Here is a 13,166-nt window from a genome sequence, read left to right as displayed (position 1 = left end):
GGATCTGCGGTTACTAACTGTCCGAAGTAGACGTATTCGCCTACTACTTCCAATACTTCGCTACCTAATGTAAACTGCTGTTCCTTTCCGAGGCTGTTGAACATTACTTTAGTCTTCTGCATATTGATTTTCAAGCCTACATTTCTACTTTTCCTGTATAGGTCACCAATCAATATTTGCAGTTCATCCCCCGAGTTGCTTAGCAAGACGTCATCAGCAAATCGCAGATTACTGAGGTATTCTCCATATGCCATTATCCCTAACTGTTCCCATTCCAAGTCTCTGAATACTTCTTTTAAGCAAGCTGTGAGTAGTACTGGGGAGATTGTGTCTTCTTGCCTAACACGTTTCTTTATGGGAATTTTGCTGCTTTCTTTATGCAGAACTATGGTTGTTGTGCAGCCACTATATATATCTTCCAGCACTTTCACGTACGGCTCGTCTACCCCCTGATTTCGCAATGCCTGCATCACCGCCGAGGTTTCAACTGAGTCAAATGCTTTCTCGTAATCAATGAATGCTATGTATAAGGGCTGGTTATATTCCGAGCATTGTTCTATCACCTGATTGATGGTATGGATATGATCGATAGTAGAGTACCGTTTCCGAAAACCTGCTTGATCCTTTGCTTGATTGAAGTCTAAGGCTGTCCTGATTCTATTAGCGATTACCTTAGTAAATACCTTATACGTAACAGACAGTAAGCTGATCGGTCTGTAATCTGTAAGGTCCTTAGAGTCCCCTTTCTTATGATTGAGGATAATGTTTGCGTTCTTCCATGGTTCCGGTACCGTCGATGACATCAGGAACTGCGTATACAGGGCGGCTAGCTTCTCTAACACGATATCCCCCCACCGTCCTTCAGAAAATCTGTAGTTATCTGATCCTCTTCAGCTGATTTCCCCCTTTTCATAGTTTCTAATGCTTCGTCCTCATCCTTCGTAACTGGTGGAACGTCTGACTGTTCTTCCCTACCGCCAATCTTCTTATGGTCCTGACTACTTTGGGTACTGTAGAGATCTGTATGGAACTGCTCGGCTACTTTGACTATCTTGTCCATTTTCGTGATGACGCTGCCCTCCTTGTCCGTTATCGCATACATCTGGTTTTTGCCTATGCCCAATTTCTTCTTCACCGCTTTAAGGCTACCCCCGTTCTTCACAGCATGCTCAATTTTCTCCATGTTATACTTCTTTATATCGGCCACTTTGCGCTTATTGATTAGCTTTGATACCGGTAAGTTGTCAAAGGAGAGGGAAAATTTCATTAAGAAACGCCATAGTATGAAAACTTCCAATCCAACAGCCCAGACAGAATTGGCAGAGATATGAAATCTTATCAATAAGGGCAAAGTGGCCAATACATTGAAGTATAACATGGAGAAAATTGAGCGTGCTGTAATGAACGGGGGGTTGGCTTAAAGCGGTGAAGAAGAACTGGCCACCCTGTATACGCAGTGGTTGGTGTCATCAATGGTACCGGAATCCAGCAAAAACACAAGCATTACCCTAATTCATAAAAAAGGGTACGCTAAGAACTTCAAAAATTACAGACCAATCAGCCTACTATCTGTTACGTATAAGGTATTTACCAAGAATCGCTTATAGAATCAGGACAACTTTTGACTACAACCAAGCAAAAGATCAAGCGTGTTTTAGGAAAGGATACTCTAATATTGGCCAAACCCATACATTCAACCAGATGATACAAAAATGGTCGTAATATAACCACCCCTTAAAAGCAGCATTAAAGGGACACTAAAGAGAGAAAGGAAGTGGGTTTGCATCGATAGAATGCCAGTTCCTGATTACAAAAAGACCACTCTTACTGAAAACAGAGCTGTTATAAGGTAGCAAAGAAGAATAAAAGAAATACAGGTATCGCCACCACAGCCAAACGGCCGAGGCTCGCAACTACAAATCACGTGACGCGCTAGGGATCCCGGAGGCTGACAAATTCGAATTACGTTGAATGTTTGAATGCGGTAGTACGTTTTTTCTCAAACATGATAACACTCTTTTATCATACGTAAACGACGGCGAAAAGCCAACGTAAACGTTGCAAGGCAAATACAAAAATATACTTGGAGGCGCCACAGGCGCCCACTTCGGTTTTGGTTATGTTTCGGCTCAGGCATTTCGTGCGCACTCGGATAGCTTGTTTGAACCTGCAGCGCCTGAATTACGAGCTTGGAGCAGCAGATGCGCCTTGATGGTTCCCATTTGAGCATTCGGAGGCACGAGCGAGCGAAATCCGCTACCGCCGACACGCTCCTTCGTTCACACTTCTGCGCCAACATATCGCCGCCGTTGCCGCTTCGACTGCGACCTGACCGCTTGACTGCAGCTACGTACGCCACGAAAAGCATACATATGCTAAGTACCGGAGGAAAAACGCATTATCATTCAATTGTTCACTAAATCATGGCACATCTGACCAACATATACTGCGTCAACAAGACCTTCAACGTGCTATTTGCAGGCGTCGTAAACAAAAGGGGCATACATGCCGCTCATGCCAAGGAGAGCGTCGATATATTGCGCTCGTCGCCCGGCGAAAAAAGGGCCTAGGGTAAAAAGTAAAAACTAAAAATAACGAAGCACCAGAAATACATTACAAAAGGTTAAAAAAAATCGATTTGTAAAAAAGAAAAGAAAAAAAACCACCAGAAGCTGTGAGGACTCGAACACGCTACTACTGCTTGTTCCGTAACGCTCGGCGCTAACCGCTCGGCTACGCCGCGCCACGAGAAGCTTGGAAATATTTCTAGTTTTTATGTCATGGCACCATTTACAATAAAGTGTTTCTGCTGCCGGTCTAAAAATTACTTCTTGATCATCGGCGCATGCTGCCTGCTCTCACGTCTTGCAACTAATGTTCTGGATGCCTATGCGCACTATATTGTGCACTGGATCCATTTTAACATGTGGAATTTCACAGCGCTGGCAAATGTAGTGGCGCCGGCACTTCGGCCATGTTCTGCTACCGTGGACGTAATTTTCGCTGAACACGGAGCTGTAGCACAAACCTTGAAGGAAAAAAGTGCGACGAAGCTTCAAAACTGACAAGCGCAGCAGCGAGGACACTATTTTGCTGGTAACTAAATCTTATTTGTATGTAAACATGTCAGGAAGCGTTACGATGACCGAGGGCTCGGTTTGTTTATACACAGTGCAAGAAGGAGCGCAAAAGCTTGTGAAACATGTAAAGTATTGTGCATTACAAGCCCTCTATGTTTTTTTTTCTTCCTTTATGGGCCCATCGCTGGGTAAATTACTCTCTTCATCGTTTTATTTATTTCGGATGAGGCCGTCATTGCGAGTACGCTGTTGCCAAGTTGGCCCTTGAGGAATGCGACGCCGCGGGCCGCGCCGGCTCGCTAGCTATCACGGAGTCTCCGCTTACGTCATAGTGTGCGTCACTCGACTCCGACTACGTAGTCGGAGGGCACAGTTTGAATTCGACCGGCGGGAAAAAGAAAAAACCTCAACTTCTTATCGCAATATCTCAGCAATTATTCGATTTTTCGCTGCCGGATATGCGGCGACAGTGTCACCAAATGTAGTTTATTAAATTTTCATACCATCTTTGGCTGTCTTTAGTGCCCCTTTAATTGAGAACGAAAAAGCATTTGACTCTGTAGAAACCTCGGCGGCCATGGAAGCATTGCGAAATGAGGTGATATAGATGAGCCGTACTGGAAGATATATATAGGGGCTACACAGCAACGATTGTTCTGCACAAAGGAAAGGAAGAAAATTCCAATGAAGAAAGGTGTTAGGCAAGGAGACACGATCTTCCAATACTATTCACAGCTCGCTTAGAAGTATTCAGACAGTTGGAATGGGAATAGTTAGGGATAAGCGAATATTGAGAATACCTCAAGAATCTGCGATTTGCTGATGCCATTGTCTTTCTAAGTAACTCAGGATATGAACTGCAAATAATGATTGGATAACCTAAAGAAAGGAGGAGGAGGAAGATGAAGAGGAAAGGCAGGCAGAATAGCAGAAAGGTAGGCTTGATTATCAATATGGAGAAGACTAAGGTAGTGTTCAACGGCCTAAGGGAAAACTGCAGTTTACGTTAGGTAACGATGCACTGGAAGTAGTAGCCGTATATGTCTACTTGGGACAGGTAGTAACCGCAAATCCGGACCATGAAACGAAAACAACATGGAGAATAAGATGGGGATGGAGCGCATTTAGCAAGCACTCGTAGAGCTTGACTGGCACCTTACTGGTATTGTTCAAGAGGAACGTATACAACAGATTCACCTTACATGTACACACCTATGGGGCTGAAACGTGGAGGCTAACAAAAAGGGTTCTACTGAAGTTGAGGACAACACAAAGCGCTATGGAAAGAAAAATAGGTATAGGAGATAGGAAACGTGCAGAATGGGTCAGAGAAATAACTCAAGTCACTGACATTCCACTGGAAACCAAGAAGAAGTAATGGGCATGGGCTGGACATGTAGTGCGAAGAGAGGATCACCGATGGTCGCGTAGGGTAACAAACTAGATTCCAAGGGAAGGAAAGCGCAGACTAAGCGGCAAAAAGTTAGGTGGGCAGGTGCGGTGAAGAAGCTCGCTGGAGTAAAGTGGATGCAGCTAGTACAAGACCAGGTTATTTGAAGGGAAATGGAATGAACCTTCGCCGATGATGATAATAATAGGAAGCATTGACTGATAAAACAAAATTGTAAATCTTAAGTTACCTATACTAAGTTTTTGCGCTAAACATCGAGACCCCATACTCGCACCAAGTTTTATATTTCAACAAGCGCTACAAATTATTTTTACTAAATATATTGAGGCAGATTATTATATATATCTTATGCTAAAAATTATCATTAACCTATTTTTGAGAGATCTAAGGTAGTTCAATGCAATTCAAGGGACACTGAAGATGGGATAAGGCAACTAGATATATGTAAAAGCAGCTGGAGTACTTTAGATTTATTAAAAAATTTAGTTCTCAGTGAGAACGCGCATTCAAAACAAAGCCACTTGTTTACAGCCCCAGCATGTGGTAATAAATTATTGATTGCTAGATATCTTGCCGATTGCCGTGAACGGCTACGTTGCTCCGAGCGAACTGGATTGAACAAATGTCCATAGTCACAGCCACCTTTTTCGAGTAATACTGCTTCGTCCGAGGCCCTTCGTGCCGCATCATCTAACTGAGAAAACGACCAAATATGCATATAGACATATGGTATGCAAAATGAAACTCTGAAGAATTTCGAGTTTATTTTTGAGTCCTTCCCGTTTCACGGTTGATGATGGTAATGTGACGAGCGCTTGAACACTAAATATTAGGGGCACCCGCATGATGCCGCTTCCGGGTAGATGCGAGAGCACCTGAGCCGCACCTTTTTGTTCGTTGATTGTTCGCGTTTTTGATTATTTCCAGTTTTGCGGAAATGAAGGCGATTTTATATTTCACCATCCATGGGGCACAACATAAAATGGAATACCTTTAGCGCGAACAAAAATGAAAGCATGAGAACAGAACAGACACGAGCGAGTGCTACTCTTAACTGGGAGACGAAACAGTCATTGTGCTGCACGTCATTGCATCTTGTGACTAACCGCAGCTTTTTGCAATGACGTACTTATCCCAAGCCGATCACATGCCTTACGATGAACAATCATGTTCTTCCGGTTAACTGCTCAGGACATCCCCTTTTCCTGTTCTTTCAAGTGCTTATTCAAACAATGAGCAGATTGTTATGTCGTCCCTTTGTCCTTTTTTGTTTCGTGCTAACGATATACGATTGCCATTTTGGGGGAACTCGCCCAGCAGGACCTTTTACTGAACAAACGGATATTTGCAAATTGGTTTAGAGAACAGGAAAGGCACAGTATCTGTCAGTGTTGTCAGCGGGCAACTGAGGCACTCCGCAAGCGAATGGACATAGCCTTAACTACAGTTATCTGTATTTTCTATACGTATCGAAAACTTCCGAGAAATGAAACGAAATCCGGTCACAAATGAGTGCAATAACGGATTTTCGACTGCCCAAGATTTATACTGCCTGCACAGTTCATTACTGCCAATATGGCAGAATGCAAGTTATTGAGCAGTGAATGTACGCAGAATGTGCCGACCTCTTGCGGAAGCCCGAATATGAGTTAACCACACACGGGGTAGTAAACTTTGGTTTTATAACTAGCACACACACACACACGGCCGCTTAGAAGGCAGCAGTCAAACAGTCATATTAAAACATTCACCCCAATACAAAAAACTGTACATACGCAAGACTAGAAACACATCTCAAATAGAACCATTGTTTTAGTCTTTTTGCTCCCCTTCAGAATGACAAGGTGCCATCAGCGCAATATGTTATGGAAATGCAATAAATTCGTTTTATACTACATATGGTCACAATAATACCGACTCTTGATTGTTCCAACAGATTAGGCGCTTTCAGTAGATTGGACAGTTAAAAGTAGTCTGTCACTTCGCCTAAGAAAATATATATTTGAGCTATGGCAAAACAGAGCCTCGTAGGTGGCCTCACTGACCATGTGGATGGTTGTGGTGACCAAGGTTTTTGATAAAATTTGAGAGTCCACAATACGCTCCACGGAACTAAGTGGCGTTCATTGTCCGGAACGTCATTGGTCATAGCCACTGTTTTGCCGTCACAAGAGTGTGTTGATGGTAAAGTCTGGAGCTAAGTAGCAAGGCTGCGTCTCAGACCTCTAGGACAGGTTTGAAGATGGGAGTAAGATTTCAATTCCATTGGCAGTTTCAGACCATGTCTAAAGTGTGTTCAAATTTTTCATATACTTGCACTGTATTATGGCGGAGAAAACGGATTATAGCTAAGTATAATAGAGCATCGTTCGGAAATCGGCGTGATGTGCGCTCTTCCGTTTTACTGCAGCAGAGGGCCGGAGTAGGATGCCTCCAACGCATCTCACAATAATAGTCTTTATTTCGTGTAATCGCAACCGAGGAGCCCGAATCTCTGCTTCAGCGGGGTTATGCGCAACTTGTTTAGGCACGATTGGTGGTTTGCGGTATTTGCGATATCTCACTGAGCCTGTCGCAGTAAATTCGTGCAATCGTGCAAGTGCAACATGAATACGTACAGCGAGAACCATGCAGAAATGCAAAATCAACAATACAAATTGCGTTCGCGACCTGCCAAACAGATAAAGAAACAGGTTCATTGCACAAAATGGGAATAGGTGGTTGACCAGGTGGCCTCAAAGGGGTTCCTAGTCGGGGGCAACTAGGATGGCTCGAAAATGAAGAGGCAATTATTAGCTTGGCGAAATGTTTGTCCAAGTCCTCCATAGAGAGAGGTGGCATCAGCGTTTATGCATCAGTTCTGCATTTCCAAACCCAGAGTGTGTGACCATGAGCTTAATACACCCCTTTGTTTTATCGATGACGTACGGGGTCGTGTTATTCACTGGTTATCAGGCATAATCATGAAGGAATAGAATATAGTTTCTACAAATTAACAAAGCGTACAAAAAATGGACACGAGAAGAAGGCATCACATAATACTGAACGGATACTGTAAACGCTGTGCCGTGTTGTGTGTCGTCTTCTTGTCGTGTCCGTTTCTTTGCGCTTTGTGAATTTGTATAAACTGCACCAACTAGCCAAGACCAAGATCGTCATAAATTACATTTTATGAACGCCAAAGCATTGTGTCTTGCGCTCAATCGAGGCTGGATTGGGGAGCGCGGCACGCATATCTCAAGTCGGGATGGAGTTATTGAACTCAACATTTTTAAGCTGGCGCTTTCGACGGGAGCATCCAGGTCTATTAGCCCTTGAGCCGTCTGATTAGACCTCGAGTATACACGGCCGACTCTCTAGTTTCCAGAGTTTCCCGCTTTGGATACAACTGATACAACGTTGACGGCATATATAGTCGAGAGGGCGCGCAATACCAGTTCGGTGGCTGGGCGGACATAATTTTAGAGTAAAATTTCAATGGCGCTTTTGGACTCACTAAAGATTGCTTTACTACGAGACTGCACACTGACTACTGCAATAGCGAGTATGTTGTCCTCGTCTGGAGGGTTTTTGCTTACGGTAGAAGTTTTTGTATGTATTCTGAGTGCATTGTACAGCGTTAACATACACTGCCTGTTCGTCAGTCGAGTATATGTCGTTAAGGTTACCTCCTTTAAAGCCTGGCTAAATATGTTTAAATTTGTGTCTGCCAAACAACAAGTTCATTACTAAAGATTTTAGAATGAGGTGGCTGGCAGCACTGGCCGGAAGAGGGGGCATGTATGCGTAAGACCGATGGGGTGAACGCCAAGACGGTCGAAAATGGAGCGTACCGTGGTGTTGTGTAAAAGGTCCGCAGCGTGGTCTCATTTATTTGACTATATTTGTTGCGCAGTGCGTTGGTGACCTCCAAGGAAGCATCGCCAGGAAAACGGTGAAAGTTCCTGCTTTGAATTAAACACGGTGTCCAAGCTATTTTTAGCAAAGGGTTAAAAAGAGAAACACTTGAAGTAGGCCACAAAAATAACTCGTATACAGCTACCAGCTATCTGCGACACCACAAAATAATTTTATTTTGTGGATAAATATAAGCAATTATGATATTTACAAATTAAAAAACCTTTCTTTTAAAACAATAATTGGATGTGTAAGGCTGGAAAGAACGTCCTAAAACCCCCATTCTAATTATTTCTGATAAATAACGCCTCACGTATATCATTTTACCAAGCTCCAAAGAATCCCAGCGAAATACAAAAATAGTATTAGGCGACTGGCGCAATCGTGGCCTACGATGGCGCTGCTGTCAAGCTGGGTTTCAGTGAACGACATCAGCTCACTCAACAGACCAATAGTTCTAACTTTACAAGTGAGCGCATGAGATGGTGAACTTAACTAAGCTGTGAAGATAGATCGCCTATAGTATAGGATACTAAGTATCTCACCGCCAGACCCATAATTCACAAGCGGGTGATGTCATCAGCGTATAATGAGTAACGCACACCAGTGATGGAGGCCCGGAGCGACGACACACCACGCATTGGAGTTTGAAAGAAGGAACAGATTTTTCCAGAGGGAGGTAAACCTGCGCAGTACACAGGATGAAAGGTAGAAATAACACAGGATCCTGTTCTACCTTTCGTTCCGCGTTCTGCACTGGTTAACATTTTTCAAATACTGTAGGTTTCTCGAGCTTCTGCTCTGGAGCACTAACTAACGGCGGCCGGTAGTGTGCGCATAATATCTGAACTATTTGTCAGTACTAATGTCTCCTAGGTGTAACGGGCGATTGTGTAGGACATCTTCAATTTAGGTGTAAGTGCGATCACCTAGGTTATCTGCGCGATATTAGTGAGAATTGAGTAGTGCGACACCTCTGCGCAGCCGCCGGCCGCAATATTAAATTGGAGGGTACATCGCGGGGGCGTTAACAGTACATCTTATTCTGAAACCTTTTTATTTTATGAAATCATATATGGCTGTCATCACCGCGAACCAGCCTGATTGAGCAAACATTTATACGTTTAAAGCAGACCGCCGTGTGACACTGCCACAGAAAAGAGCATGTGGAGCAAAATGTGCTTTTTTGCAGGGTGATAAATATTGCTAAGCTTGCGACTGCAAGAATCAAAATATTACATGACGCCCAAAGTTTGTCTTACAGCCTTCCCGAAAGCAAATATCAGAGATACATGTCCACTGCTGCCAGACATTTACAAATTTCAATTGCTATGTTTTGCGTAAGCTTCAGTGTAATAATGCTTTCAAAAGGCAAATTCACAAAATCTTCAATCTTCTTAGGCATTGAAAATCTTCCTGAGGTAGCATTGTACGTTTACGCCCTTTGAGTGAAGTGAAATTTTGATAGGGATAAGCCTCCAATTAACCCGGTCTTGAGCTAGTTGCATCAACCTGACATCTGCAAATTCCTTAATCTCATCCACCCACCTAATGTTGTAACGTCGCCTGCTAAGCTTATTTTCCGTTGGAATCAAATCGGTTACTGTTAGGGACCATCGATTATCCTTCGATATACATGTCCTGCCCATGCCCATTTCTTCTTCCTAATTCCGATTAGAATTTTATTAATTTCAGTTATTTCTTAAGCCCACACTGCACTTTTGCTATATCTTAACGTTGCACCTACCATTTTCCGTTCCATGTCCTGCTGAAGTGATCTCAGCTTAGTAGAACTCTTTTCGTTGGCCTCCAGGTTTCAGCTCAATAGATCAGTACCGGCAGGATGCAAATGATATAGACTTTCCTTTTGAGTGATACCGGTAAGCTGCAAGTGATAATGTTTGAGTACCTTTTATATGCGCTCCACCTCAATAATCATCTCTTGCTATTCCCTTTCGAGGTCTGAATCCGCGGTCACCACCTGTCCTAAGTAGACATATTCGCCTAACACATCCAATGCTTCGCTACATGTTTCAAACTGCTGATTTTTCCCCACGCTATTCAGCATTACCTTAGTCTTCTGCCCATTATCTTTTTTGCCTCCCTTTCTGCTTATCCTTTCCAGGTAATTTGTCATTAGTTGCAGTTGGTCCATTTAGTTACTTAACAAGGCAATGTCATCAGCGACGTGCAGATTACTGAGGTATTCTCAATAGACTCTTATGCCACACTGCTCCCATTCCAACTCTCTGAATACTTCTAAAGAAGCAGTGAATAGTACTAGGTACATATATAGTAATAGTACTAGGTCCAAACATATTTCTTTAAGCGAATTTTGTTAGTTTTTGGGTAGAACTATTTTTGCTGTACTGCCACTATAGATATCATCTAGTACTTTGACATTCGGCTTGTGTACGCCCTGATTTCCCAATGCCTGCATGACGGCTGATGTTTCGACTGAGTCAAGTGCTCCACTGTAGTCGATGAATGCTATGCATAAGGGGCTCGTTATATTCCCAGCAGTTTTATATCGCCTATTTTATTGTGTGGATATGATTGATGGTAGAGTACCCTCCTTGAAATCGTGCTTGATCCTTTGGTAGATTAAAGTTTAGGGGTTCCTGATGCAATTATCGGTTATCTTGGTAAATATCATGCACGTAACTGATAGTAAACTGTCTGGTCTGTAACTTTTCATATCATTAGTGTCTCCTTTAATATGAGTCAAGATAAATGTAGCTATATTTCATGCTTCCGGTGCTTTCAATACCCTCAGGCATTGTCTATGTAGGGTGGCCAGGTTATCGAGTACGATATTCCCTACGTCCTTCAACAAATATACATTGCCTGACCCTCCTCAGCTGTTTTCCAGCTTCCGTCGTCACTGGTGGAACATCTGACATCTCTGCATAACTGCCAACTTCATTTTGTCCTTACTATTATGGCTACTCTAGAGGTCTGTATAGAAATCTTCCGCCCCCTTTGTTATCTTGTCCATATTAGTAATGACATTCCCCGCTGGTCCCTCAATGCATATATCTGATTTCGCCTATGTCTAATTTTCTCTTTAGCATTTTCAGGCTATATCCCTCACGGAAATGCCATATCTTGACTTATAAAAAAAATCCAGATCATGTATATCAGAAATTGGGCAGATATGGCATATTAGGACAGCTCTAGGCCAGATAAGGCGTATCTGCCCAATTCCTGATTTCGAGTACCAGATAAGGCATATCTGGTTGTATATGCCTAATCTACCCAATTCCTGATTTCGAGTACCAGATAAGGCATATCTGGACAGATATGCCTTATCTACCCAATTCCTGATTTAAAGATCTAGACCGCATGGCATGTAGGTTTTGAACTATAGATCTATACATCTGCATATCAACATAACACTTTATTACAACACACACAAGACAATTTCAGTATTGCAGCTAAAGGCGCGCTCAATCAAGTTTGCCAAGGGAATCCTGAATTCCCCCTCTTATTTCAAACCTTACAGGAAAATAGCTTTGAAACCACAGGTTTTCTTTCTTCCCTGCCTATATGGAATTGCTCAAAGACGGGCCTGAATTACGTGTGTATAATCATCATCATCATCATCAGCCTGATTATACCCACTGCAGAGCGAAGGCCTCTCCCATATTTCTCCACTTAACCCGGTTCTGTGCTAGCTGCATCCCCTTGACCCCTGCGAACTTCTTAATCTCATCCGCCCACCTAACTTTCTGCCGCCCCCTGCTACGCTTTCTTTCCCTTGTGTATACCGACGTGTGTATACCGAGGGTCAAAGACATGACATCCGTTAGTAAATATTGAGATTCTACTCATTTAGGCGCGATACTATAACAAACTTATGGGACGTCTGAACAGAATAATGTCTACACGAGAAGCTAAAGTGAAAGACATTAACCTATTAAATTAGATATTACATTTTTATTCTACTGTTTTACACACAGAGCTTTAACCAGTAAATGCTTTTAGTTTGAGCTGGTTTACTTGCGAAGCTAAATAAAATAAGCGGCTAATAATCGAACTAGACTATTGAAAGGGAATTTAAAGGTTTGTCGATACCCGGAACAGGTACCGCTAAACGCAGGGCGATAAAACACATACTGCTGGTACTGCTGATAATACCTAAACCTTGGCAAAGTACATAGAGGCTGTCAGGAAGCACTGGTGTTACCTGAAGCAGAGACTGCAGTGCAAAATGAGCGAACGCGCGTAACTCGTGCTTGCTTTTGAAATTAAAAGAGAAAACAAAAAAAAGCATGTCCGATGGCATTTGTCATGACAGCGACAGCTCTGCCCCTAAACCAAATCAAGCATGAAGCTACCTAGGTAGTGCAAATAATAATAATAAACTACGAAGGACCCTATCCACCCACTTAAATTTCCTAAAATTGCTGGAGCGAAAGACAAATTAGCAACGAAATGTACGGAAAAATATCACATACTGGCAATTACAATCCAATTTACTTATTGGAAAATTTTTCCATCAAAATAATAAAGTGAACAATATCCCGAGAATGGCAAGTGCTAGTTCCCGACAAGAAGTCTCACGCTCACGGTTTTGGTGATCGGGCGTGAAGATGAGGCGGCACGATGAGGGTTCGCTCCGACGCAATGGTGAAGGTTTGGCTGGGCCACCCAGGGCAGAAGCCTCGAAAAGCTCAATCGACCATCCGGTTCGCTGCCAAGGCTGGGGAGGCAGCTTCAACCTGCACTGGGACACAGCAATTTCCTCTGTGCCGACAGTAAGATTGAAGCTCTTG

General features: G+C 43.0%; 1 pseudogene; it reads right to left on the bottom strand.

The window, feature by feature from the left end:
• LOC146174160 (uncharacterized) overlaps nucleotides 1-13,166 on the bottom strand; it is a 268,166-nt pseudogene that overhangs the window by 57,018 nt on the left and 197,982 nt on the right.

This window comes from Amblyomma maculatum, chromosome 11 (assembly GCF_055883805.1).
Source record: "Amblyomma maculatum isolate TAMU_Amacu chromosome 11, ASM5588380v1, whole genome shotgun sequence".
NCBI lineage: Eukaryota > Metazoa > Arthropoda > Arachnida > Ixodida > Ixodidae > Amblyomma > Amblyomma maculatum.
The sequence above is the reverse complement of the archived record's forward strand: the minus strand, read 5'-3'. Positions and strand labels throughout refer to the sequence as shown.